This window comes from Alligator mississippiensis, chromosome 4 (genome assembly GCF_030867095.1).
Source record: "Alligator mississippiensis isolate rAllMis1 chromosome 4, rAllMis1, whole genome shotgun sequence".
Lineage (NCBI taxonomy): Eukaryota > Metazoa > Chordata > Crocodylia > Alligatoridae > Alligator > Alligator mississippiensis.
The window spans coordinates 43,130,568-43,157,858 of NC_081827.1; the positions used below are offsets into that span (position 1 = coordinate 43,130,568).

The window sequence follows — 27,291 nt, forward strand, 5'->3', positions numbered from 1 at the left end:
TTCAAAATAATGAACAAATAATGCTTGGAGAAGTGGCAGTGTTGGCAGGGTCAAAGTTGGTTTAATACTTCAAAGATTTTTGGTGACTTATTCCACATACCTTTAAAAAAAGAGAACTCCATTAAAAAGCCATGCTCATTAATTCAGAAAACCACAGCTCAAAAAAACCAGAGCTCATTAATTCAGACTTTAAAGGTATACCATTTTATACTGCATTCTACTGCAAAGAAAAATCCTGGTTTAAAATGTTAAATTCAAACCTTGCATGGAAAGAAAGATCCAATTTAAAATATTTTCAGGTGAGAATCTGAACAGGAAAAGAAAAGGTCAAGTCATTGGTGGTATTTGGAATCTAGCTGGTGTAGAGTGGGTATATGAAAAACCAGTGTGTTCAGTCTCTCATGATGTGTTTCAAATGACTCAAAGACTATTTTTACAATGCACTGTCACTAGCCTGTTACACATTAGTGTGGTCATTATCCAGCAAGCTGAGCCCCAATTATAGACTGTGCATCCTGCTTAATAAGTGGGAAAATAGCTCAGCTAGTAGCAGCATTAAGCCAGATGACATTTTACCATGTACCTCTCTATGGAGTCTGATGTGCTTCCATTATGGGTTCTGTAGAGCATTAGCCAATGGACGTACTTAAATTTACATATAAATAGGGGTGCCATGATTTTTTTTTGTCAAAACTCTTTTTGTAAAGAAGGTACCTTTCACTCCCTTGAAATGAATGCTTTGATTTTAGCAGATTTTTCCAGTGTTTTATGGAGAAACCAACATGTTTTTAATATAAGTAAACTTCTGATCTAAAAATGGAACATTTTAGTTCTCATCAAAGCACTCACAGGAAATTATTAATTTTTTTAAAGCTGCCTGTGAAAAAGCAATGTGCACTATTCTATCACCTTTGCATATGCATGCTAATCAATCATGGACTAAGTATAGACATTGAATTTATGGCACATTATAAACTGCCTGCCATCTGATAACCCCAGGTAACTTGTCTGCATTTTACCAACTACATTCCCCCACCCTAACACCCTACCTGTCTCACACCTATTGTCTCCCATTCTCTCTGATTCTCACTGCCATGCATTTGCATTTTCACAGACCTGTACTTTGCATATTGGCTTCCATTCTACCCAGGAGAGCACACAAAACACCAGCAGACTCTTCCTGTGCCTGAAGAAGGATGTTTATGCCTGAAGCTTGCAAAGGACAATTTTTCCAACTATTTAGTTGGTCTAATAAAAGATATCACATCTACCCGAAGAACCTTGTCTGCCTATGTCCTTAGACTAACATGGCTACAACCAACAACTCTAAATCAGTAGAAATAAGTTCTTTATACCTTGCCCTTCTTTTTCTTTTCAGATCTTTAACAGATATCTCAGTAGGTAAGGAAACTGTACTGAATCTTTGCCAAGTGAGTATAAAATGGCAACATGGCAGTATGAATTGAATATTCAGATTCCGTATTCAGGAAAGTTCCAAATGACTACACAACTTTTAAGACTGAAAAACAAGCCCATGCTTTGCAAATCATACAAATTAAACTACCACTTTTTACTTTTATGTTTTAGAAGTATCTTGGTGAGAAATTCTACAAATGAGGTAGTTTTCAAACTCATGTATTTTGCATGTAACCAAATAATAGTTTAAGAATAATTTTATACTTCTTGCTGTAAGCAATCAGTGTGCACTTCTTTATTGGCATGGCTTATGGAGAAAAGTAATGCATGATAAAACTAAGAATAAGACTTTATAGCAGCAGCTTTCTTTTTTAATGATGCGACATTTCTAGGTCATTTATGAATGCTGTAAAGTAAATAGTTCCTGGAACAACAAAACCTATGCTTATTGGGCCTTATTCTCCTTATATATCAGTTTTATACTGGCATACAGAATAGCACCTAAAGAACTCTGTCAGAACTCAGGCCGATATACACAGGTAGGTAAATATTATTGTATTTCAGTGAATTTGAATTCTAAAATAAATTGCTAATAAATTCCTTTGAAGATGGGAATTTAATATTCCCTCTAAAACACTGCTGTCTGTCTGTTGTTCCTTTAGTCAGATTAGCTGTGGAAGAGCTATGCAACAGTTTCTGATCTGTTTCTTAAGTCACTATAGGTACCTGCTATATGGACAAATCAGTTTCACGTGGTAAACTGCATCATTAGTATACAAATCATTTTATTCAAATAATTTTAAAAAAAGGCATGGTTGAGACTTCACAGGATCTTTTATTTGTATTGGGTCATGTCCTGAAATCCCTCCCCATACAATCTGTTACTGTGGGACTGGATACAGGAAAGACATTTTTCTCACACTGCCAGTGAGATTGTTTCCCTTTCTCCACAGCATCTCAGGAACACATTTGGCTAAGTTAGGATGTTAGGTTTAAGCTGTTGCAGGTTTGTTGGAGCTGGAATCCAGAATTTAGTGCAGGAACTGATGTCATAGGGGTCTAGCTCCTTGGTAAGCAAACTGGAAGTGGTCCTATGGGGAAAGATCCCTGGAAGAAGCAAAAGAATGGGATTGGATTCCTAATGCCTTTGTGCAGTGAGCAGATGGTCTCTTTTATAACAAACCTTTAACCCTTGGACAAGGGGAGGGGGAGGGACAGGAGGCCGGATAGCAGCCCTCCAGAAAGTGTAAATAATGATGAAAGGAATCACTGGGTGCATCTACACATGTACATTTATTGCACAGTAATTTAACCAAAATTACTGCGCAGTACGGGCAAGAGTCTGCATGTGTACCCCCCTGCTGCACAGTAAATATGTTGACTTATCCAACTTGAGCATAAATGTAATACCTGCATCATGCAGGTATCAAATTTAAACCCAATTAGTTACTGCATAATAACACAGGTGTAGATGACTTACTGCACAGTAACACTGTGCATGTGGACTGACTTGGGACTAACTTTAGTTCTGAATCAGTCCACACACAGCGTTAATGCATTTTAATACCTGCACATGTAGACACCTGCACAATGCTGGCCTATTCCCACTTACTGTGTAGTAACTTACTGTGCAATATATTTAAGCCAGTGTAAATGCATGTGTAGACACACCTGAGCACTGGATGAGTTATTGGTGGTACTTCCTAGGTGAGCTCAATTAATAAAGTTATAGCCTAATTAAATCACATCTTTTGCACTTTGTTTTTCTTCTTGAAAATCCAGGAGAAACTGCGATGAGACTCTCTGGGACTTTTGCTGAGCAAGAACTACTAAATCTGGTCTCATGAGTCTTACATAAATAGAAAGCAACAAGAAATAGTTTATAAAAGCATGACATGATTTATATGAAAGTTACCTTCTACCTGAAAGCTATAAGCCACAATGGGATGCAGAGAGGTTATTTCTGTTAGGCTCACTACCCTTTTCACAATAAATGAGTGTGGCATAGAAATATCTCTGCTGCGTTCTACTGAATACACATAATCATTTGTTATTTATTTTATTCCTATTTAAAGTATTATTTGGGGGAAAATATTAATTCAAACCAAGGAATCTGAAATTTTAATCTCACAGGTTCTCTGTGGTTGCTGTACTGCAATGTGATTGTTTCAGATTGTGACCAAAACACTCCGGGAACTGGGCCTGTCCCTGAGATACTGGTATGCAGATGATGTCAAGAGAATATTAATTGGTTGGTGAAGAACAGCTTTTTAATTGCCTGACAGAGACAAAAGAAGTCTAATAATTGGCCGGAGATTGCTACGTGAGGCTATAGCACCTGTTTCCTCTCTGGTGAGTAGCCATTTTGATCCATTCATTAGAGCAACAGACTCCCAAGAGCTCAACCCAAGACCAGTGGTTTCTATATTATGAACAATAAAATATTTTCAGCTTGTTTATCCTTTTTACATTTTTCTTGCTAATAAGGTTGTGGCCAAATCTACTTGGCATGTTGGCTGCACAGTGATTACAAATAAAAGTTTTGGATTACGCTGTCCAAGAAAGGGGCTCTTGCCAATGGACTGGGTGCTGCCTCAAGTTCTTTTCTCTTTTGCCTGTCCACTGGAGCTTTCAATCCAAGACTCACAGACCTAATATTGTGCACAGAGTGAACTTTGCTGTGTCACTCACTCCTGCAAAGCTCCATTACTTATTATGTTATACCCCATGTTTGCATTAGTTTACACAAATATAAATGCCTCTGTACACAGAGCTGTGGAGAAACAGGCCCAAAGTATTTCCATTATGGTAATATTGTGTATCTTCTTTAAATATTACCATTGCTTTGGGGGGCTTGAGCCATTAAAAGATTTAGGTGCCTTCAAGTTAGGTGTTCCAGTGGCTACCTCTAAGGTACCTGTCCCACAGAATGAAATCCAAAAGCCTGAGTGAGGCACCTATTCTCCCTGTGCAGTGAAAGGGTAGAATTAGCTGCCAAAGGATAGGATCTGAAATAACCACAGAACTGCTACAGAGGTAGGTGTATTGAAAAGTTCACATTTTCCACAGTGCTCAGGCATCTGCATCAGGGCTGCAAGTAGCTTTCTCTGCCCACTTGGGATCCAGAGCTTGGAGTCCTTTTCTGGTCATTCTTTTATTTAAAAACACAACTTGTGGTACTTCTGCTGCAGTTTTTTATATAATAGCCTAGAGGTGAAAGCACTTGCCCAGTAAGTAGGAAACCTGAAATCTAGCCCCCTCCCCACTCAGTCTGAGAGGGTTCCAATCCACATCCCCCACCTCCTCACCATCAGGCTACAGGCAAGGGTGGACTGGGAAAACTCGTCACCCTCTCTACTGAAGCTGTGCAGAAGGAATGCTAGATTTAGGAGGCAAGAAAGAACAAGCAAGATGGAGCCCGGTTCTGTAGCCCAGAGGTCAGATATACAGCCCACAGACTGAATCTCACCTGCAGACCCTGGAGGCTTTGGCACATGTCAATGGCAGGGGCTTCAGCAGCATTTTGGCAGTGGGGAGCTTCCCTACACCTGCCCCAGGAAGCAAGGAGCTGCTCTGGGACTGGACAGTGCCGCATGCCATAGCCAGAGAGAGTAGGGAGAAGCAGCACCAGGGAAGAGCAGCAGCAGCTGGTCTGGAACACCTGCCCACTGCAGACCCATGCCAGGCTGTTCATGGCTCCAACATGATTCCAGCAGCTGCTGTACCCCATTGATAAGTGGAGTCCTTGCTTCAGCTCTGTGCTCCCAGAACAGAATAGTTAGGAAAACTAACCAGGGATAGTTAGGAATGTTACATTCATAGGATGAAAACAGCAATAGTCCTGGAAGCAAAGGCCAGAATTCCTCCCTCCCCCGCCCTTTTTTTTTATAAGTCACTGAACTTATTTAAGAATTTCATAGATTTCATAGACATTCGGGCTGGGAGGGACCCCAGAGGATCAGAGTCCAGCCCCCTGCCCCAGGGGCAGGAAGTCAGCAGGGATCATAGGATCCCAGCAAGACAAGCATCCAAATGTGTCTTGAAGGCATTCAAAGTGGGTGCTTGAACCGCCTCCGGTGGTAGTCTATTCCAAACATTGGGGGCTCAGACATTAAAGAAGTTCTTCCTTATGTCCAGCCTGAATCGGTCACGGTGGAGTTTGTGACCATTCAGTCTTGTCATCGCTTGGGGCACTCTGGTGAACAGACATTCCCCCAGATCCTGATGAGCACCCCTGATAAACTTGTAGGTGGCCACCAGATCACCCCTGAGCCTGTGCTTTTCAAGGCTGAAGAGTCCCATGGCTCTCAGCCTCTCATCATAAGGTCTGTTTTCCTGACCTCTGATCATGCACGTTGCTCTCCTCTGCACTCCCTCAGGCTTCTCTACATCCTTTTTAAATTGTGAAGCCCAAAACTGGACACAATACTTCAGCTGCAGCCTCACCAAGGCCGAGTATAATGGGAGAATAACATCCTGGGGTTTGCTTAAGAAGCACCTGTGGATGCAAGCCAGCATTTTGCTAGCTTTACAAGCTGCAGCATCACATTGAAAGCTCATGTTCATCTTGTGTTCAATCATGACCCCCAAGTCCCTTTCATCTGTAGTGCTAACCAGCATAGCACTGCCGAGCATATAAGCACGCTGTAGGTTTTCCTCCCAAGGTGGAGAATCTTGCATTTTTCGGTGTTAAACACCATCAGGTTCTCATCCACCCATTTCATGAGCCTGTCAAGGTCTGCCTGGATCACCCTCCTGTCCTCACGTGTAGATGCTTTACCCCAGAGTTTGGTATTGTCGGCAAACTTGGCCAGCCCGCTTCTAACACCAATGTCCACATCATTGATGAAGATGTTAAACAGTATAGGCCCTAGGACAGAGCCTTGAGGGACCCCACTGGTGGCACCTTTGTGGAAAAAGGTGATACCTGCTAGCTTGTTTTTAATAAATAAAACAAAATATGATTTATATTTTTGGTATAGCAGTTTCAGGATAAGTGACCTTTTCTTGATAACTTGTTAAAGATCTACCAAAAAATGAAGACATGTTTACTATGTCACCTAATTTCTTTAGTTCAGCAAGATACCTCTGGGCATAAAAATCACAGAAATATAAAACAGATCATCCCGTCTGTTTTGCTGACAAAGACATGCTCTTTAATGTACATGTTAAAACATTTTATTAAACCCAGACAGAGTGCTGACAGCCTAGAAAGATCTAGTTGTAGACCAAAATTTAAAAATCAAACTTGAAACAAAACCCCCAGATTTTTCAGAGAGATAAATAAATGTTAAACAAAGGACACCCTGAGATTTGGTGGTTCAGAAATCTGGAGTAGCATCTAAAGAGACATAATTTTGGTGGATTATGGGTAAGTAAGAACTATCTGGGAGCTTTTAGAAGCTGTAGGTAAGTTCTAGGACCACTTACCAAGCAGCAGAGCACTGTGTTTTATGCACGCCTATCTAGTACAAGTGTATGATGTACCTATGAACTTCTAGGGCTTGGGACACTTTCTCTATCAATGGATATACAGATCCAGGAGTAGGAGTCCTGTCTAAATGGTTAGGTCTGCTTGGTTAAGATGATAGAAGGGAGAAAACATGGTTGTGTGATATGCTTGGCTCACGTGGCTCCCGGGGTTGCTGAGAGTCAGTCTGGCCAATTTAACAGTTTAGAGAAGCGTCTGGGTTCTTCTTCATTAAGCCATCTTGTACGCACCTCCAACAGCCCTGAAGGGAGGTAGGAGTTGCTGGAGTAAAGCAATATGCTTTATCCTTTGTCCCTTGTCATTTCCCTATTCCAGGGGAATCAAATCCAGCTGCAAATTCAGGTGAGCTTTTATAGTCCCTTTGTGTCCCCACAGAATCTGTATTCACATGGAATATCTGAACCATCATTTGAAACTTTACCTTTAAATATATCTTTAAAAAAATATTTTCCTCCAAAACTAAACATGCATTGAATGTGTCAATCAATGTGTCGATTGGGATCAGCAAGCAAATGTCAGTGGGAGTGCATCTACATGAGATATTTACTGCAGAGCTGCCTAATTAGCTCCACAGTAAAGTCTCAGTATCTACATGTGCAGCCCTCTTATGCCTCAGGAAACTGATTAACTGTCACAGGTTATCCTACTGTGGAGTTCTTTAGTGCTCAGCAATGCACTTGTAGATGCTGATGGGGCTGGCTGGGACATAAGGGGACTTCAGTGTCACAACTGTCTGCTGCCTACTACCTAGCCCTGCAGTAGGACTCTTGTCCAACTGCCCTGCAGTGACCCAGCAGGGCAGTGACCCAGCCAGCCCCTCCACCATAGCACATTGAGCCAGGTTGGAGGAGTCCTGCGCTGGCTGACCCCGTGTGTACCCTGCCCAGCAGGTCCCGTCAGCCCTGGGCTGAAAGGCTGACTGTGTACTTTGTTCAGTACTATAATGGGTCAGAACTCAATCCCCTGCTTCCATATGTCATGTTTATGATGCAGACTAAAATGTTAATGTGAAAAATCCTGTGAGATTTGACACCAAGTGTTTTATAGAATCGTAGAACCAGAAGGGACCTGTAAGATCGAGTCCAGTTTCTTGCCATGGGAAGGAAGTTATTGGGCTCAGATGTGCTCAACAAGGTTCCTGTTCAGCCTCATCTTGAACACCTCCAAGGAGGGTGACTGCACCACCTCTGCTGGGAGTATGTTCCAGGTTCTGCTGACCCATATAGAGAAAAAGTTCTTTCTTATATCTAGTCTAAATTTACCCTCTATTAACTTATGCTCATTGGTCCTTGTCCTCCCTTGAGGTGTCTTCCTGAAGAGTTGCTCCCCTAGATCTTGATGTTCACCCCTGAGGTACTTGTAGGTGGCTATCAAGTCACCTCTCAGTCTTCTCTTACTCAGACTGAACAGGCCAAGTTCCTGCAGTCTCTCCTCACAGGGCCTATCCTCCATGCCCTTGACCGTAAGTGTGGTCCTTCTTTGTAGCCTCTCAAGCTTATCCATGTCCTTCTTGAAGTGTGGTGCCCAGAACTGGACACAGTACTCCAGCTGAGGCCTCACCAGTGCTGAATAGAGAGGGAGGAGCACCTCCCTGGATCTATTGGCCAGACATCGGCTGATACACACCACAGTTGTATGTGCCCTTCTGGCAGCCTCATCGTGCTGTTGGCTCATATTCATCTTCCAGTCGATTGTGAACCCTGGGTCTCATTCAGATGCTGTGCCAGCCAGTGGACCACCACCCATCATGTAGTTGTGGTGAGGGTTCTTCCTACCCAGTTGTAGGACTTTGCACTTATCCCTGTTAAACCTCATCTGATTCTGTTCTGCCCATCAGTCCAATCTGTCAAGGTCATGCTGGATCCTGACCCTATCCTCCAATGTGCCCACATTCCCCCACAGCTTGGTATCACCCACACATTTAATCACTGAGCTTTCTACCCCCTCATCCAAGTCATTAATTAATATATTAAAGAGCATGGGTCCAAGCACCGATTCCTGGGGGACACCACTGGAGACAGCCCTCCAGGATGAGGCCATCCCATTGATTACCACCCTCCAGGAACAGCCTCTAAACCAATTGTCCACTCACCTCACTGCAGACTGGTCCAGCCCCGCACTCTTCAGTTTGTTTCAGAGAATCCCGTGGGAAACAGAATCAAAGGTTCTACTGAAGTCTAAGTAAATCATGCCAACCTCATGTCCCTTGTCCAGATGGCTAGTTACCTGGTCATAGAAGGACACAAGGTTTGTCAGGCATGATCTACCCTCAACAAAGCCATGGTGGTTGCTTTTTAGCACCCCCTCAGTTACCAGCTTGCAATTGATGGCCTCCTTAATCAATTTTTCAAAGGTTTTCCCCAGGACCAGAGTCAGACTGATTGATCTGTAGTTTGCAGGGTCATCCTTCTTCCTTTTCTTAAAGATGGGGACCACCTTGGCCCTCTTCTAGTTGTCCAGGACCACTCCTAAGTTCCACAACTCTTCAAACAGCTTGGCTAGTGGAGCTGCTATAAGCTCAGCCAGTTCTTTCTGGACTCCTGGGTACAGGTTGTCAGGCCCAGCAGACTTGAAAACATCCAAGTCTTGCAGGAGATCCCCCACCTGTTCAGGATTGATTTCATGTAGCCTGTTGTCTTTCCCATGTTCCCCAGGCCTCTGGTCAGGTGAACAGCCCCCGTCTGATTTCAAGAAAACGTGAAGTATATATTTAGTTCAGATTTTTCACGGGTATCAACTGTGGACTGTCCCTGAGTATTCAGTAGGGATCCCACAGTAGAGCCTGATGTTTTTCTTGCTCCCTATGTATCTGTAGAATGACTTTTTGTTGTCTTTTATTCCAGTTGCCAGCTTGAGCTCCATGCCTGCCTTAGCTTTCTGTGTCTCGTATCTGCAGGCCTTGGTGATACAGCTATATTCCTCTCTGGTTGCCAAGCCATTCTTCTATTGCTTATATGCTTCTTTTTTCTTTTTCAATAGCTCTCTAATATTCCTGTTTAGCCACGTGGATCTATTGGCTCCTTTCCCACTTCTTGCCTGTGTGGGGATGGCCTGTTTTTGGGCCATGAGAATTGCCTCCTTAAGGAAGCACCACTGTTCCTGAACTCCCAAGTCATTCAGTTGCAGAGGGCCTCTCCAACTATCTTTTTGAGTTTGCCAAAATCTTCCTTCTTGAAATCTAGAACTTTTGATCAGATACCTCGACTTTTGCTTAGAGATTACAAAATTCTTCAAAAGTAGTATTACATGTTCTGAGGTATTGTCTTACCCTAGCCTATCTTTCTCAGTAGAATTTTATACTTTCTACATAAAAACCATATCTGAGTTCTGAGTATTGTAAAAAAAACAAACAAACCTCCAAAGCTAGACATTTTTAGAGATCTCACAGAGTCTGCATCTACTTCTAACAGCAGAAAAAAAAACTTGTGACTGTTTAACAAACTGTTTAGTGGGCCTTGAATGATTTTTTAAGTTATGACTTTTCTTTATAAACACATGAGAAAGCTTCAGGTAATGGTCTATTTTCAAGGTTTATTTTCATTGAAAAGTTCTTTTTTTAAAGGTGAACTGCACTGAAAGGCAGAGGTCTACAGGAATATCAAAATCATGTGCTAAATGGCTTGTGAGACATGTAAAATATAAACAGTTGTAGATTTTCCTTTCTTTATTGAGAAATCTTATAAAATTCTGTATACTGCAAGGCCTAAGAATGCAGCACTTTATCATATCACAATAACTAGCAAAATATAGTGACATATGTAACTGGCCCATAGGAGCTAAATGAGGGTATGTCTTCATCACTTCCATTGCGCTCCTAGGAGTGCTACTGAGAAACATAGCTGCTTGTCTTCTCCTGCTCCTGTTTTGCACATGCCAAACTTGGAAATAAGGCAGTGAAGCTGCCTGAGGGAAGCCCCTTTCTCAGAGAATTCAAGAACAGCAGCAGGAGGGCACTCTGAGGGTGGCTTCATCATTTAATTTCCTTTTTTGGTGTATGGGGGGTGGGAGCAAGTGGGTAGTGTGTACTTCTTGACAGTGTTTTCCAGAGCACTGCAGAAATAGTGTGGGTTGCTAAAGCTGTCATAATTTTCAGGCTACATTATAAAAGAAAAAGAGAATCACAACAGACTCACTCAAAGGGACAGATCTTGTAAAGTGCTAAGTGGTCTTATCCCACATTGACTTTAGTAGGTATAAAGGGTACTTACCATCTTGCAGAACATGCTAATCACTTTCCAGAATTTCACCCTACAATCCATATATACTCACTGTGAGTTTATTGAGATTTAATTTATGTATGCCTTCTTGTACTTGGCTGCTCCAGCTTGGCTCAATGTGCTGCTGGTCTCAGGTGCATGTGTAAATGTGATGCCTGAGAGCAATACATTCTGGTGCGATATGTGCCAGAGTTTATTGTGTCACTTTAATTGCACACATACATACACTCAAAGAGTAACAAAGGCTTTTTTTATGCTTCAAAGTTATCAAGCACAATTATGAAGACTGAATGAACTAACCATAAGCAGTAGCCAGGTCAGTGTAGTTTCGAATCAGTCTTGTTCAGAATCATGTCACCTAATTGTGATTAAACCCAGCTGGATCCAAGATTTACAGATGACTAGCCGACATGTTGCTGAATTCAATTTCCTGTAGTTTGCACTGACCACTAAGTCATGTTCATCATCTTGTGAACTCCCTGCAATCATGTTTAAATACATGTTTGTGATGACACAATCCCTTAATCCTCTCAGCATATAAACATGACAATGAATATTGAAAACACCCCTTTTTTTCCTTGCTTGCTGTTTGGTGTCTGGGAGTGACACCTGGATAAACTTTATAGATGTCCAGGCTAGAAAATACCTTACACTTTCCTCTTTATGCAACTTGTCCAGTTTATAATTTTTTTAAATGTAATCTAACATTTAAAACCCCGTCCTTTGCCCATGCTCATATGCTACATAGTCATGATAGACCTGAACCAGGAGTCCTATTGACTTCAACAGGCTTGGCATTATATTTACAGTCCTGACGGGAAGTTTTCTATGTTAGTCTGAAGTCAAGAGAAGGCAAGCAAGGTGGCACCTTAAAGACTAACTCATTCAGAAAGGCATCTGATGAAGTAGGCTGTAGCCTATGAAAGCTCATGCCTTTCTGAATGAGTTAGTCTTTAAGGTGCCACCCTGCCCTGCCTTCTGCCTAACATATTGATTGTTACTTGTGTCAAATTCTCTTGTCATGTAGGCAGCCAAGGAACATCCCTGAAGTAAATGGTGTTTGTACAGGTGTAACACAGAATTGAATTGAATTCAGTACACTATAATAGGTGTCTGTAATTTCTGAGATTCTCTTTCCATCTTCACAAAGGGACTGCACACACTTCAGCTCAGAGTCATGGCATCTAAGCAGCACACACAGAACAATAAAACTAACCATTTTAGATAATATGCTCTTTCTATGCTTTTTTTGTATCTGAAGCACATGTTTGATATCATAAGTTTGCTAAAAGTCAGAAACCTTGACATGACTTTGAAGGAATTTCAGAAGCTCAAAATTCCAAACTCTAGTTAAAGAAAATGTTATTGTTTGGCCATCTTTAATGCAATTCTTATTTTCTTCATGTCTTTTCTTTTCCAGCTGCTCCTTGTCCTCTCATGTATCTTAATGGGAATCAGAGATTGATGGTGTGGGCAAAGCAACGAAGGTTGGTTAAACACAGTGCTCTTGCCAAAATCTAGTCTAGCTGCTACACCACATAGGGATGTTTGGGGCAGCTCTGCCAACAATCTCTTCAAGACATGATGCTTAGGAGATAGCTGTGCCTGTAGTTATAAGATTAAATGATAAATCAGTTGCAGTGACAGCATTGAAATAGCCTGAGAGGGGCAGAAGACTATATAAAGAGTTTGTCTTCTGAGGGCTCATTTAAATGGAGACATGTAGTTAAAACAAATTTATTAGAATTATGAAGTGACAGTGCAGAAGACAAGGATGGTTTGGCCAACCAGACAGAGTAGTTGGCAGGACTCAGGAACCCATGGTTTTATTCCTGCCTCTACCTCTGGGCTAGTGTAGAACCTTAGTCAAGTTTCTTTTCCTCCCAGTTTGCCCCTCAATAAAATGGGAATAATGATAACTTTCTTCTTAGTCAAGGTTTTTGAGCTTTACTAACATGAGATAATATTACCATTGAAAGCACATTCAGCTACACGGGGATGGCTTCATTCAGAGGTAAAGTGGTCTTTGAAGAATTAAGCTATAAACTAAAGGTGACTTTTGAATGAAAGTGTTCACACAGGTTTAACACCCTATTGCCTATACACTTTACCTATGGAAATTTTGTGTCAACTTTCCTGAGTGTTCTCATATATATAAGCCCTTCAAGTTGGGAGGTGAATGATATGGGTATCCAGGATAAAGTAGACTTTTTATTATTCCTCCTTTCTTCTTTCAGGGTAAGTCTGCACAGCATAATACAGTGTCATGTGGAGATATCCAAGTTAGGTTGCTCTAAGCTAGCTCTGGTACTAGAAGTAGTACAGCCATAGTAGCATTGGTGCTTTACCCAGGTTATGCTGAAAAGTAGGCTGGGCAGATTACCAAGCTAATGTAGCTATACTCTGTCTGATATATGACACAGCATTAGGTTGAACTGAGGTACTTTTAACCCAGATCGACACTGCAAAAAAAGCTGTGTATTCTCAGGAAGCAATAATGAATTGTGCAACTGTGGCTTAGTCAGGGGGGAAGGAGCGGAAAGTCAAAATTATAATGTAGTGCAGTATTAGCATTGCTAGTTGTTTAGAGCTACAGGTACTCCAAAACTGTGAGATTCACCTATGCTACTGGGAGGTAAATGTACTTTGTTACAATGAATTATGGATATCTAGCTCATCTTTGCAATAATATTTTCACTGGGTCTTACTCTCTTTGACTGCAGCTCTCTTTTACTGTGTCTGCTCTCTTTGACTGCAGCTTGCTAACAATGCATTGGGCTATAATATGGGAATCTAGTTCACATCTCTGCAGATATGTGTCTTTCCTAGAGGCTTTGTTCCCTTATGCAAAGATCTCATACTTCATTTTCCATGACTGGTGTGGTGTTCTGTTGTACATTTACTTCATTTCCCTAGCATCTATCATTTCACTATTATATATGCTGCTGCTTTACATGAGGTAACTATAGATGTTGACATTTCAATTTTTCATTTCTACCCTGAGCAATGATGTAAAACGTGAGCATAGTAGCTTATCCAAAAAACACTAAAAGCTTTTTCATATTGTCAGGCTCACCAGATTGTGATGTCAGTAAAACTGATGTAAATCCAAAATATCAGCACAGAATTTTCATGTTTACACCAATGTAAATTGGGTTGCAATCTGGCCCTTCTCACTCTTTTCTCCCTTGCTTTTGCATTGAGGTGCAGCATATTTACAAGAGTTGGAGTAGCCTATACAGCATATGCTATTGAAAAAAATATATTTCAGCAACTCACAGCAGATGTGTAAAAAAGTAGAAGCAGCAAGGCAAAACCTCCAAAGAGGAAAGGTTAGCTAGGGTAGCAAGAGTTTCTCTCACTGCAGTGCTTTGCCAACAAATCGCAGATGTACACCACATGAGCAAGTGAAAAAGTGATTATGAGGTTTATTATGTCAGTCTTGAATCTATAACACATAATGTATTCATTCCAAGGTGCACTTGTGCATCTGTTAAGGTATTTCTCTTACTGGTTTCAGAGCTTCTTAAGCAGTTTTCTTAATTGTTCATCTGATTTCTAAATTTTAACTGCTATTTTATATTTTTCTTTTTCTACTTGGATACTTAGCAATGACACAAGAAATGGGTATATAATCATAAAACTTGTTCCATTCTTCATTGATGACTTATTTTGTTAACATCATTTTGTTTCTCTCTTTATGTCCGCTTTTTCTTTTGCAAAGTCCTTTACAGACAATGTAGGTTGGCTTACCTTAAATCTCTTCTAATTTATGGCAGCTCTTTTCTCAGTGCAACAGCTAATTTACAGTGTTGTGAGAGAATCAGGGCCTGAATTACTCCTGATTTACAGTGGGAAAAGAATCAGGTTTTGCTCTCACCTACTCAGGTAAAACTCATATTGATTGTATTGGGCACTGAATCCATTTAAGTGATAACAGAACCCAATTAACTGTCCTTTAAACTCCAGTCACTCACACCATTCTAATCCCACAGGGGGGAGAATAGGAATGGCTTCACTGAATCTGATGAGAATGCACTGATGAATAGTGAAAAACAAGGAAGAATTGGTCCTCTTGTTTGTTAAATGGGCAAAATTCCACAGAATATAGATAGTGAATAAAGTATTGATATGAAGCACCATAATGAAAGTACAATGTATGTGGGGCTTGATTGCCTATGTACATTAGTCCACTGAGTGAGTCATCTCTGGCTTGTATCATCACATCACATTTTTAAGGATAATACATTGTCAGTGACAAAAACTAGCAATTAGCTGGCACCTTTCACTTCCATGGCACTTTTTGAATCTTTTCTAAGAACATGGAGTGTAGGACTAGAAGGGACTTCCAGATTCAAGTCCAGCCCCTGCTACTGTCAGCAACCACATCATAATGTTGTCATTCAGAAACTTAAACTCTATCTTCACATTACTCAGGTTATTTCTCTCTGTTACTCCTACTGGAAGAAAACCATCTTCTAATTTCCAGTGTACTAGTTTATACCCATTTATTCTTGTGCCAAGAATCCTCTTCTTGCTTTTCTCCCACCCTACTGTTTCCCCCCAAGTTCAGAAAGTAATCATATTCCTTTTCAGCTTTGTTTTGCTAAGCTAAATAATTCTACTATCCTTTCTTTCTTAAAACCTTTCTTTTGCCTTGTATTTGCTGTTTTCTTGTTTGGATGCAATGATCCTAATAATCTACTGCCTTGCAGCTCTGTATGCCCAGATTAATAAGTGGAAAATAAGTGTCAAATGCTAACATATCAGAACTGCATTGTTATACACTTGCCTGGCATAGGTATAAATGATTACACTAAGTACAAATCTGTCCTAATGTCTAAACAATTAATAGACAAAGTGAAAAATTTCCATGTGATTCCTCCTTCCAGCTCTAAATCTCACAACAGTGATTTTACAATCTGCGCATGGCTATTTAACAAGCCCTTTATGCCTTCCACAATAAAGTACTCTGTACTTAACTTGCTGAACCTTTTGTTTTAGTCTGCTGGGGAATACAGTCTCACTTACTTAAAAAAATAAGATCAAAGTAGATTATGTTTATTGTCTCACATCTCTCTGTTCTATTAATTATTTCTTCAAAAATAAAATCCAGCAGATATGTCAGTCAAGTTTTATTTTATATACAGAGGGTGCATCTACACTTGGAGATTTAAGGCACATTAGCCATTTTAAAAGCACATTAAAGGCACAGGTCTACACGTGTGTGCCCTTAATGCACCTTTAAAATGGCAATTTTAGGCTAATCCCTAAATGTACATGTGGTAAGGCGCCTTAATGCTGTGCAACTGAGCGGGCTGGAACCGAGCCTGTGGGGCCCCATGCTGCCGTCATGCTGGACATGGTGGGTGGGAGAAGCGGCATTCAGCCTGCCAGGACTGATGCTTCCTCTTCCACCCACAATGTCTGGCATGGAGGCCAGGTGCTTGCCTGAGATGGAGGTGGGTGGAGCAGGGAAAGCCATGCTGGCTGTCGGGGGCAGATGCAGTCCTAGCCTGCCTGCTCTCCCAGGTGGGAGCCCCACTGTGGGTTTCCAAGGGTACCTGAATCCAATGAGCAGCGAGGCATCCTGCCCCTGCACGGATGCATTACTCGGCCAGCAAACCTGCCCTTAGGGAGAGGTGTGGGCGAACCGTTAGCAAAGGCTCTGCCAACGCTACACTGCCCCCTTCCTCTGCAGGGAGTTGTAGGGGGAGAGTTTTCCCTTTTGCTTTGACAGAAGGCCTCACACCTCCTGCCCGACTGCTGTCTTACTGTGCACTGACAAGATCTGCTGCTGCCAGAACCACCACTCACCTGCTGCATCTTCTTCATGGCACCTGCAGGCAGCACGGAGCCCCGGTGGGTTCAGCTCTGATCCGCTGTTATCTGAATCTGGGGAGGCAGGAACACAGGAAGGGGGTTAGAGCCAAGGCCAGGGTGAGGGCCAGACCAACCATGTCTGGGGGGACTGGAGGCTCCCATCCCCTTGTCCAGTGTTGGGCTGCACTGCCCAGCTACACTGCCACAGGCTTCCAGCAGCTGTCCAGGATGCTGACCAGGGCAAGCTGCCCTGTGAGCTGTGTTAAGGCTGCTTAAGGTGTTCATATGTAGACACACACCTAGGCTAACGTACGTTAAGTTTAGGAACACATAAGTTCATGTATAGACACACCCAGGGTTGTTTTTATTAGCTGATAATTTGCCTATCATTTTGTGGCCTCAGGTCTTTATTCTCTTGCATTTGCACTACTGTAAATGTGGAGTAGCTAGCTCCAGGGAAGTCAATGGAGTTACAATAGAGTAAAGCCAGCTTACATGAAAACAGAACTAGGAAACAGAACTAGGATCTTAAGGGAAATTTTCAAAAGTGGTCTTTGAGGTGTCCCAATCTGGGACTTTCATAAGATGCCCTAAGGCTTCTCAACTCAAGAACCCTGACACTGAGGCCCCCTTCTGAATGGGTGTCGGTTAGCAACTTCAAAGAAGACCATCTCCCAACCATTAGAATAAGCCTTTTTGTGTTGAGGGCTATTCCCACATCCAGTTAATTCAGTGGAAGCCTTTCTACTGACTTCAAAGAGCTTTAGGTCAGCCCTTATTGTATGATTTCCTGGATTCAATTTGGCCTGTTTTTAATGCTTGGTTTACAGCTGATTCTCTTTATTCCCACCATGCCCCACCTCTGGCCAAGGCTGTAGAAAAGCCTACTGTTCTTGTGATTACTTATTTCATTGTCTCTTTCAGAAGGTTGAGATAAAAATCGAAGATGCACAAAATATGGTCTAATTAAATCACATTGTGGCAGAAGGTTGATATTATATTTTAGTGAGAGAAGGACTGAGCAGGCAAGGAAATTTTCCTTGACTTAAATGACAGCAGGGTTGTACCACAGTTGCTCCATCCTATGGTGTTGTAGGTATGAATACCTAGATAGATAGGAGTGACATACATTCCTAATACCACTGTGTAAGTGATTAATTAAAACTTACCAGCCAGTGGAACTATGAAGAGAAAGGTCTTATGTGTGGCCAGAGGAGAGCAGTTTAAATATTATACAGAGAGGAGGGGAAGACTGGGTACTGTAGCAATACCCAAGAACAAAGGTACAGGGACGGAGGAGATGCACACACAGCAGAGATTGCAGATGGATGAACCCATTCAAGAAAAAACAAGCAAACCAAAATACAACACACACCCTTCAGCCTTTCACACACTTTTCAGAATAGGAGTCAAACCAAACCTGTTCAGGTTTTGAAATGTTCAGACCAGGTGCATGCACATGTGCAGGTGCATGGCTTTCTCCAAATGAACATGGGACAGGACCAAACAAAAAATTCTGGACAACCACGGAAAGGCAATTCTAGTGCTATAATGAATATACCTAATGAGTTCCTTTCAGTTTTAGGGATTTTCCCTGTATCTTAAAATTACGAGTGTCATTAGACCTGTAATAACTCAGGAACCAGAAAGAATCTGAAGACCTCTCACTAAATAAAGACTGAAATGGAACTGAAGCCAACCTGGTGAAAAGATCTGTTTGACAGGGCAAATCCAGCTCCAAGAGGATAATAGAATCATAGAAAATTAGGGTTGGAAGGGACCTCAGGAGGTGGTCTAATCCAACCCCCTGGACAAAGCAGGACCATCCTCAACTAGATCATCCCAGGCAAGGCTTTGTCTAGCTGGGTCTGAAAAACCTCCAAGGATGAAGAATACACACAGCCTCCCTGGGTAACCTGTTCCAGTGTTTTACTGCCCTCCTAGTGAGAAAGTTTTCCTAATATTTAACCTAAACTTTCCTTGCTGCAACTTGAGACTATTGCTTCTTGTTATGTTCTCTGCCACTGAGAACAGTCTAGCTCTATTCTCTTTGGAACCACCCTTCAGGTAGTTGAAGGCTGTTATAAAATCCCTGCTCAGTCTTCTCTTCTGCAGACTATATAAGCCCAATTCCCTCAGCCTTCTCTCAGAAGTCATGTGCCCCAGCCCCCCCACCATTTTCATTGCCTTCCAATAGTCTCTCTCCAATTTGTCCACATCCTTTCTGTACCTGGGGGCCCAAAACTGGACACAGTACTTAGCCTCCCTCACCAGTGCAGAATAGAGGTGAAGAATCACTTCCCTCGACCTGTTGGCAATGCTCCTACTAATGCAGCCCAGTTTGCTGTTAGCTTTCTTGGCAACAAAAGCACACTGTTGACTCATATCCAGCTTATTGTCCACCATAACCCTCAGGTCCTTTTCTGCAGAGCTGCTTCTTAGCCAGTCAGTCCCCAGTGTCATCTGTGGTTATCAGTGTCATCACTGCTAGTATCCTCATTTAGTGTTATTGATGTCCTATCAGTGTTGAAGTTACAAGAACTGTAGTGCCGGCAAACTTGCAGCCAAGAGATTCCAGCACTAATCTTGTCTTAAAGAACAACCACAGGCTCAGTTCAGTGGCAAAGATTCAGCCAGGTTATTATCTATAAGCACAGCCCTAACATGTTTTGGCCTAACAAGTACATCAGACCAGGAGCTAAGGCATTTGTACCTGTGACAAGTTATTTGGCACAACACCACACATAGTCATCAAAGAAGACACTGCCCATACACAGTGGGCCATATATAAATGTAAAAGGATGGACAAGGCATTAGAGCTGCAAACTGCATGAGATGCCCAAAGGAAGCTGACTGTAGTACTGGAGAGCTTTTCATTTTTATGAAAAAAGAAAAGCTCACACAGGCTGCTACATTTCCCTGCTTTCCAATTCTCCTTTTATACAATGATCAAAACAAATTACATATTGCATTCTATCTGTATCTTGAAAGTCTCCAACCGTCCTGTACTGTGGGCTTGTTTTACCTTTTGACCTCAATATTCCCATTCCAGCCTTATCATCCTGGTATTGGACTATCCTACCTTGTACCATCATCTTTCCTTCTCATCTCTTGTTAGGAGTGCACATCTGGCCCTTATGCCAAGTTTTGTGTATGTGAGGAATTCATGCATCAGTCAGGTTTGCTAGTGAGGCCTACCTGGCCAATATGTTAGGCCTTTGTGTGAGTAGTGTATGTTGATCAATGCTGCTCACACAAGCAAGGCCTATACCCAGCCTGTACGGGTACATGGGATTATTCCATCCTAAATGCAGTAGTTTGCACTTGTCCTTATTGAACCTCATGAGATTTTTTTTGGTCCAATCCTCCAATTTCTCAGTCTCTCTGAATCCTAACCTAACCTCCAGTGTATCTACTACTCCCCCCCAGCTTGGTGTCATCTGCAAACTTGCTAAGGGTGCACTCCATCCCACCTTCCAGGTCAGTGTTGAAGATATTGAACAAAACTGGCCCCAAGACTGACCCTTGGGGCACTTTACCTCATACCAGCTGCCAACTAGACATCAAGCTATTGACTACTACCTTCTGAGCCTGACAATCCAGCCAGTTTTCTCCCAAGCTTACAGATCATTCACCCAACTCATACTTCTTTAGCTTGTTTGTGAGAATGTAGTGGAAGACAGTATCAAAAGCCTTGCTAAAAGGTATATCACCATCCACTGGTCTGACATCTACAGATCTAGTCATATCTTCATAGAAGATAATCAGGTTAGTCAGGTATTACTTGCACTTGGTGAATCCATGATGACTGTTCCTAATCACCTTCTTCTCTTCCAAGTACTTAAAAATGGATTCTCTGAGGACTTGCTCCATGATTTTGGTATATAGTTCTCCAGATTCTCCTTCCCTTTCTTAAAGATGGGCACTATATTTACCCTTTTCCAATCATCCAGGACCTCTCCCAATCACCATGTGTTTTCAAAGATAATGGCCAGTAGCTCTGCCAACACATTTGCCAATTCCCACAGCACCCTTGGGTGCATCGTGTCTGATCCCATGGACTTGTACTTGTCCAGCTTTTCTAAATAGTCTCTAACCTGTTCTTTTGCCATTGTTGGCTGCTTACCTCCTTCCTTAACTGTGCTGCCAGGTACAGTAGTCTGGGAGCTGACCTTGCCTGTGAAGACTAAGGTGAAAAAGGCATTGACTACTTCAGCCTTTCTGTATCATCTGTCACTAGGTTGCTTCCCTCATTTAGTAAAGGATCCACACTTCTCCCATCAGATACACCACAAGTGATTATCCTAATGGACCAGAACTTCACTCAAATCTTTTGAGGATCACTCACATGGGATGGGATAATGACAAAACTCTGGGGACAGGATAAAAAGGCTGAAGATGCAGGAGAATAGATGTCACCAGTCTAGCTGTGACTCTGATGTGCATTTTATTTTAAAAGGATCCTTTACTAAAGTATTTGAACACCTCACAAAAGGCAAGAAAAGGTTGTTGTTCCCATTTTCTATCTGGGGAATTGGGTACAGAACTACTAAATATTAAGCTCATGAAGATAATTAAATGTCATGATACTCAATATTGCAACACAGCCACTGGGTCTCTGCATTTTACATGAAACAGTCATTGGACATAATACATAAACAGGTCTCAGAGCAGTGTTTGGAACCCTGTCTCCCAGGTGATCACCCTAATCACAAGGTTACAGAGTCATGGACACTCTTACTTCTCTGTAGTTCAATGATTCATGACTTTTTCTGGGTTTTGTTTTTGTTGCACAGTGGCACAATCTTCAAAAGGAAGGACAGAAGATACCTTTTGCATCCCCAAGCAACCTGTTACCACTTGGTTATAACACTCTCCTAGGAAGTGACAGATGTGGGTTTGAATTTGCTGAGATGTAGGAAGGCACTGAACTTGGTCTCCAACCTCATGGGTGTGTGCTCTATTAGCTACAAAAAAAAGCGGGTGGGGGAGGGTGGGCAATACTGAAGAAAACAGTGCTCCCTTCTCCCTTCAGAAAGGGTGCCACTCTTCAGCCTTGAGTTAGGTGCTTAAACCCCAACAGGGGAAGGATGTCAGGGACCCATCTTTCCCTGCAGCATTTCCTATTAGTTAGTGTAGGTCCCTGCTCAGTGACCTATTGTGAATCCCCTTCTATTGTATAGGGAAGTCCAGGAGCCAGGTGTCTAAGAATTCATAGATTCATAGATGTTAGGGTCGGAAGGGACCTCAATAGATCATCGAGTCCAACCCCCTGCATATGCAGGAAAGAGTGCTGGGTCTAGATGACTCCATCTAGATGCCTATCTAACCTCCTCTTGAAGACCCCCAGGGTAGGGGAGAGCACCACCTCCCTTGGGAGCCTGTTCCAGACGTTGGCTACTCGAACTGTGAAGAAGTTCTTCCTAATGTCCAATCTAAATCTGCTCTATGCTAGCTTGTGGCCATTATTTCTTGTAACCCCTGGGGGCACCTTGGTGAATAAATACTCACCAATTCCCTTCCGTGCCCCTGTGATGAACTTATAGGCAGCCACAAGGTCGCCTCTCAACCTTCTCTTGCGGAGGCTGAAAAGGTCCAGTTTTTCTAGTCTCTCCTCGTAGGGCTTGGTCTGCAGACCCTTAACCATACGAGTGGCCCTTCTCTGGACCCTCTCCAGGTTATCCGCATCCCTCTTGAATTGCGGTGCCCAGAATTGCATGCAGTACTCCAACTGCGGTCTGACCAGTGCCCTATAGAGGGGAAGTATCACCTCCTTGGACCTATTCGTCATGCATCTGCTGATGCACGATAAAGTGCCATTGGCTTTTCTGATGGCTTCGTCACACTGCCGACTCATGTTCATTTTACAGTCCACTAGGACTCCAAGATCTCTTTCCACTTCCGTGCCACCCAGCAGGTCATTCCCTAGGCAGTAGGTATGCTGGATATTTTTCCTCCCTAGGTGCAGCACTTTGCATTTCTCCTTGTTGAATTGCATTCTGTTGTTTTCTGCCCACTTGTCTAACCTGTCCAAGTCTGCTTGCAGCTGTTCCCTGCCCTCCAGCATGTCCACTTCTCCCCATAGCTTTGTGTCATCTGCAAACTTGGACAGAGTACATTTCACTCCCTCGTCCAAGTCGCTTTTGAAGACATTAAAGAGTATCGGTCCAAGGACCGAGCCCTGCGGGAACCCACTGCCCACACCCTTCCAGGTCGAAACCGACCCATCCACCACGACTCTCTGGGTGCGACCCTCTAGCCAATTCACCACCCACCGGACTGTGTAGTCATCCAAGTCACAGCCTCTTAACTTGTTCACCAGTATGGGGTGGGATACTGTATCGAAGGCCTTCCTGAAGTCTAAGTATACGACAACCACCCCTCCTCCTGTGTCCAGCCGTTTCATAACCTGGTCATAAAAAGAGACTAGATTGGTCAGGCACGATCTGCCTTCCACAAACCCATGCTGGTTTCCCCTCAGCATAATTTGTCTCGCAAATGTGAGCCTTGATAATTTTTTCAAAGACTTTGCCAAGGATGGAGGTGAGACTGACCAGCCTATAGTTGCCTGGGTCCTCCTTCCTCCCCTTCTTGAAAATGGGGACCACATTGGCCCTTTTCCAGTCCTCCGGGACTGGGCCCGTGCGCCATAAGCGTTCAAATATTCCCGCCAGTGGCTCTGCAATGATGCGGGCCAGTGCCTTCAGCACCCTCGGATGGAGCTCATCCGGGCCTGCCAACTTAAAGGCATCCAGTTCTTCCAAGTGACTCTGCACCATCTCAGGGTCTACGCATGGAAGTCTGGCGCCTTGCTGCTGCCTCTCTACAACCCCAGTGAGAGACTGGTTGTGCCCCTCGCTTAGGAACACTGAGGCAAAGAACTCGTTGAGGAGTTCAGCCTTGTCCCCCCTATCTGTCACCAATTGTTTCTGCCCATTTAGCAGGGGTCCTATTCCTCCCTGGGCCTTCCTTTTACTCCCTATATATCTAAAAAACAATTTCTTGTTGTCTTTTACTTGGGATGCCATCCTCAACTCCATGGTAGCTTTGGCCCATCTAACTGCCTCCCTACAAGAACGAGCAGAGGAGGTATATTCGTCTTTGGTGATCTCTCCCTGTTTCCACTTTTTATGTGCTCCCCTTTTGGCCCTTAGGCTGCCCTGGATTTCTGTGGTCAGCCAGGGAAGCCTCCTGGCCCCTTTCCCTCTTTTACCTCGCACGGGGATCGTCTCGCTTTGTGCCCGAAGGATCGTTTCCTTAAGGCACAGCCACCCTTCTTGGGCTTCCATCACTTCAAATCTTAGGTGTTGCAGCACTGATTTGCAAAGCCTAAGGACTCAAATCAGTTAGATGGCTACATAAACAGCACAGACACCCAAGTTCTGCCTAAGTAGCAAATAAAACCCCCGCTGCAGAGTGACCTTGCTCCAGCTGCCATAAAACCAGTTAGGCACTTAGATTGTTTAGGAACCTCCATTTTGTCCTGAAAATTTCTGTATGTGCCTAGTCTTAAGGTTCTGATCTATATATGCATTACTATGGTGTGCATTAAGTTTAGTACCTCTAATATGAGGTACTAATAGATGTGCAGTAACTGGTGCTGCTGAGCAGTAGCACTGACACATGGTCTTTTCATGATGCTTAATGTACAGTAGACTTATTCTTAATCATGGCTTTTGCCATGATTTACTAATGAGCAGTGGAATTAATCTACTGCTCATTAAGCATCTCATGGAGACGTGCCCACTCAGGAGCAATTCAGTTCATTCTGCTAAATCCGTCACTCCTGCCTAATTCACTTGGCACCCACAAAGCATGCTCAGTTTGCACTGACAGCATTCTGATTGGTATAAAGCACAGTATCCATGGTCATTTTGACTTGGGAAAGTGGTTGGTGATGCTGGTGCCAACCACCATTTCATAATAGCTTTATAATAATTCTCTCCCAGGAAGCAGCAGAGTTTTAAGCTCTTGTCAGTCAGAGGAATATCAAACTCACATTTTACTTCCTCCCAGGAGAGAATCTGAAATACCAGGCTGTAGAAAAGGCTGATTGGAGGCAGCATGCACTGCCATGGGGCTAGCTTAATTTACACTGGACAAATTCACTTATTTTTTGCCTCCGGGAATGAAGCAGCACAGAAGTGGTTTTAAGTTACTCTTTGTCCTCTCTCCACCATGCTGAACACTGTGGTGGCACATTAAAATCTCAGCATATGGGTTAATATTAGAGACAATGCAGAGCAGAAAGTGATTTCTGAGCATTTGCCTTGCAACTCTGATTCCAGCCAACACAGCTAAATACTGACGGCTCAAGAGGTATGGCTGGTGATTGATGTTGCAGGCCATCCATAATTTGCAGACCTTATTGAGTGAACAATTTCAAAAGGACATTAATTAAAGGACCCCCAATATACTAGGGAATAATTTGTGAAGAGAAAAAAAAAAGCAAGCAATGTTCTTTGACTTACCCGCAACTGGTTCACTCAGTTTTAAGCACCCTTTTTGATTTCATTCACTTCTGAGCAATCTTTCTGTTTCCATCTTCCCAAGTAAAGTCAGTCTCTACATTTGGTTTTATTTCTGGATTCATGCCATGCATTCCCCCTCCCCAGAGAGTTTTTTTATTACTTAGTATTATGGCCAGGTATAGACACTTTTACTGGTATAAGTAATTGGAAACAAGTTTATACCCATATTAGAACAGAAGTTCAGCATATGTAGACTGGCTTAAAAATGGTGGGACCCAGTCTAAGATTTGCTCCTCCCACCAAAGGGCAAATGCGTGCTCTGTTGGCTACCAATATAAACTAAAGTGTTTACAGAAAACTGCGTAACTTGGATCGGTTCCGCCTTGGCCATTTGAATACTTGTATCTAGCCTAACACTTATCCCCTACTTTTATTACTGTTTGACTGATACACTCAATTCCCAAGCTCTGATTATATGGCTTTTAAAAGAACCTTCACAGGTCTAGTTTTCATTATTTTACTACTTGTCTTTATAGAGCATCCTCATTTGCTTGACATTTGCCCAATTAAAATATAGCAATCTCATCTGAACAGTCCTTGTGTAAAGTCTGGGCCTTATTATCTTGTGGTTGCTATTTATTCAGTAGTCTCATCCCATCATCTTTATGACTATCACCAGGTTTCGTTAAACCATGTTAATTGTTTCTTTCCATCTAATCCAAACAGTACATGTGCAAATTTTGGACGCATCCCCACAAGTGTGCATGTGTGGTTTGCAGTGTCTCAAAACAGTCTTTAGTGCCACAAACTGAATGCAGTGCATGTGCAGCCATTTGCCATGCTGCTAATTTACAGCACAGGTTTTTTTTTACATCAGGGTCTTCCAGTGTCAACAAAAACCACCACAGAAAAAAGTGCTGCAGTGTACATGGCAGCAGCATGCACCACCAGAAAGGGAAACTGGCCAGTCAGAGCCACACTGTGCCTGCCAGCCAGGCCCTAATCAGCCACATAGCCATTGCTGCTGCCCCAGGAGGCCTCCATGAGCTCAGGGAAGGCTGCCGGGCCGAGGTCAGATGTTAGCCCCAGCCTCCCCTACTCCACCCAGGATAAGTTGTAGGCCTGTGTGAAGTGGCTAGCATTCACTTTGGATTTGGATTCGGCTGATTTGGGGGACAGTGATTTCATTCAGCGATTCGAATCACTGTCCCAAATCGAATTGCCAAATCCCCCAGGCCAGGCTCATCCCCCGCCTGCTCTCCCAGCCTGGCAATGGCTGCCCTGCCCGCCCCTGCTCCCAGCACTTAGAAAAAAAAAAGCTCCGATCAGCAGTGCTGCCGTGGAGGGGGGCCATCCCCACTGCTGTCCCACACTGCATAGAAGGCTCTGTCCAAGCCCCCTGGCCCTCCCCCTGCTCACCCAGCCCCCTCTCATGGCTGCCCCACCCCGCCCACCCCAACTCCAGCCCCTTAAGAAAAAAAACCTGAGAAAAACCCCGAACTCACCTCTCCTGCCCAGTGGGGGGTGATCCCCACTGCCCCCCTCCATCCCACACCACGTGGGGGGCTCTTCCATGAGCTGCCCCAAGCCCCAAAGCTGCTGCAGGAGTGGCGAGTCCCGGGGTTTTTCTTGTTTATTTTTCTTAAAGGGCCGGAGCTGGGGCAGGCAGGGGCGGGCTGAGGGAGCAGGGAGGGGTTGGAGGGCTCATGGCATAGCCCCCCATGCAGCATGGGTCAGTGGGGGGCAGCAGGGATCACCCCCCACACCTGGCAGCACCCGGTGAGTCAGGGCTTTTTTTAAAGGGCCTGGAGTTGGGGTGGGTGGGCAGCCATGGGGGGGGGGCTGGGGAAGCAAGCAGGGGATGGGCCCTGGC

The 27,291-nt window shown here is 43.3% G+C and overlaps 1 long non-coding RNA gene across 1 annotated transcript; it reads right to left on the bottom strand.

Moving 5' to 3' along the window:
* Positions 1 to 27,041, bottom strand: LOC132249815 (uncharacterized). Its single transcript, XR_009461317.1, has 3 exons — positions 26,924 to 27,041; positions 16,942 to 17,019; positions 1 to 100 (listed from the first exon to the last, which is right to left on the bottom strand). It is a non-coding gene; the product is annotated as an uncharacterized LOC132249815 (long non-coding RNA).
* Positions 27,042 to 27,291: the final 250 nt, after the last annotated feature.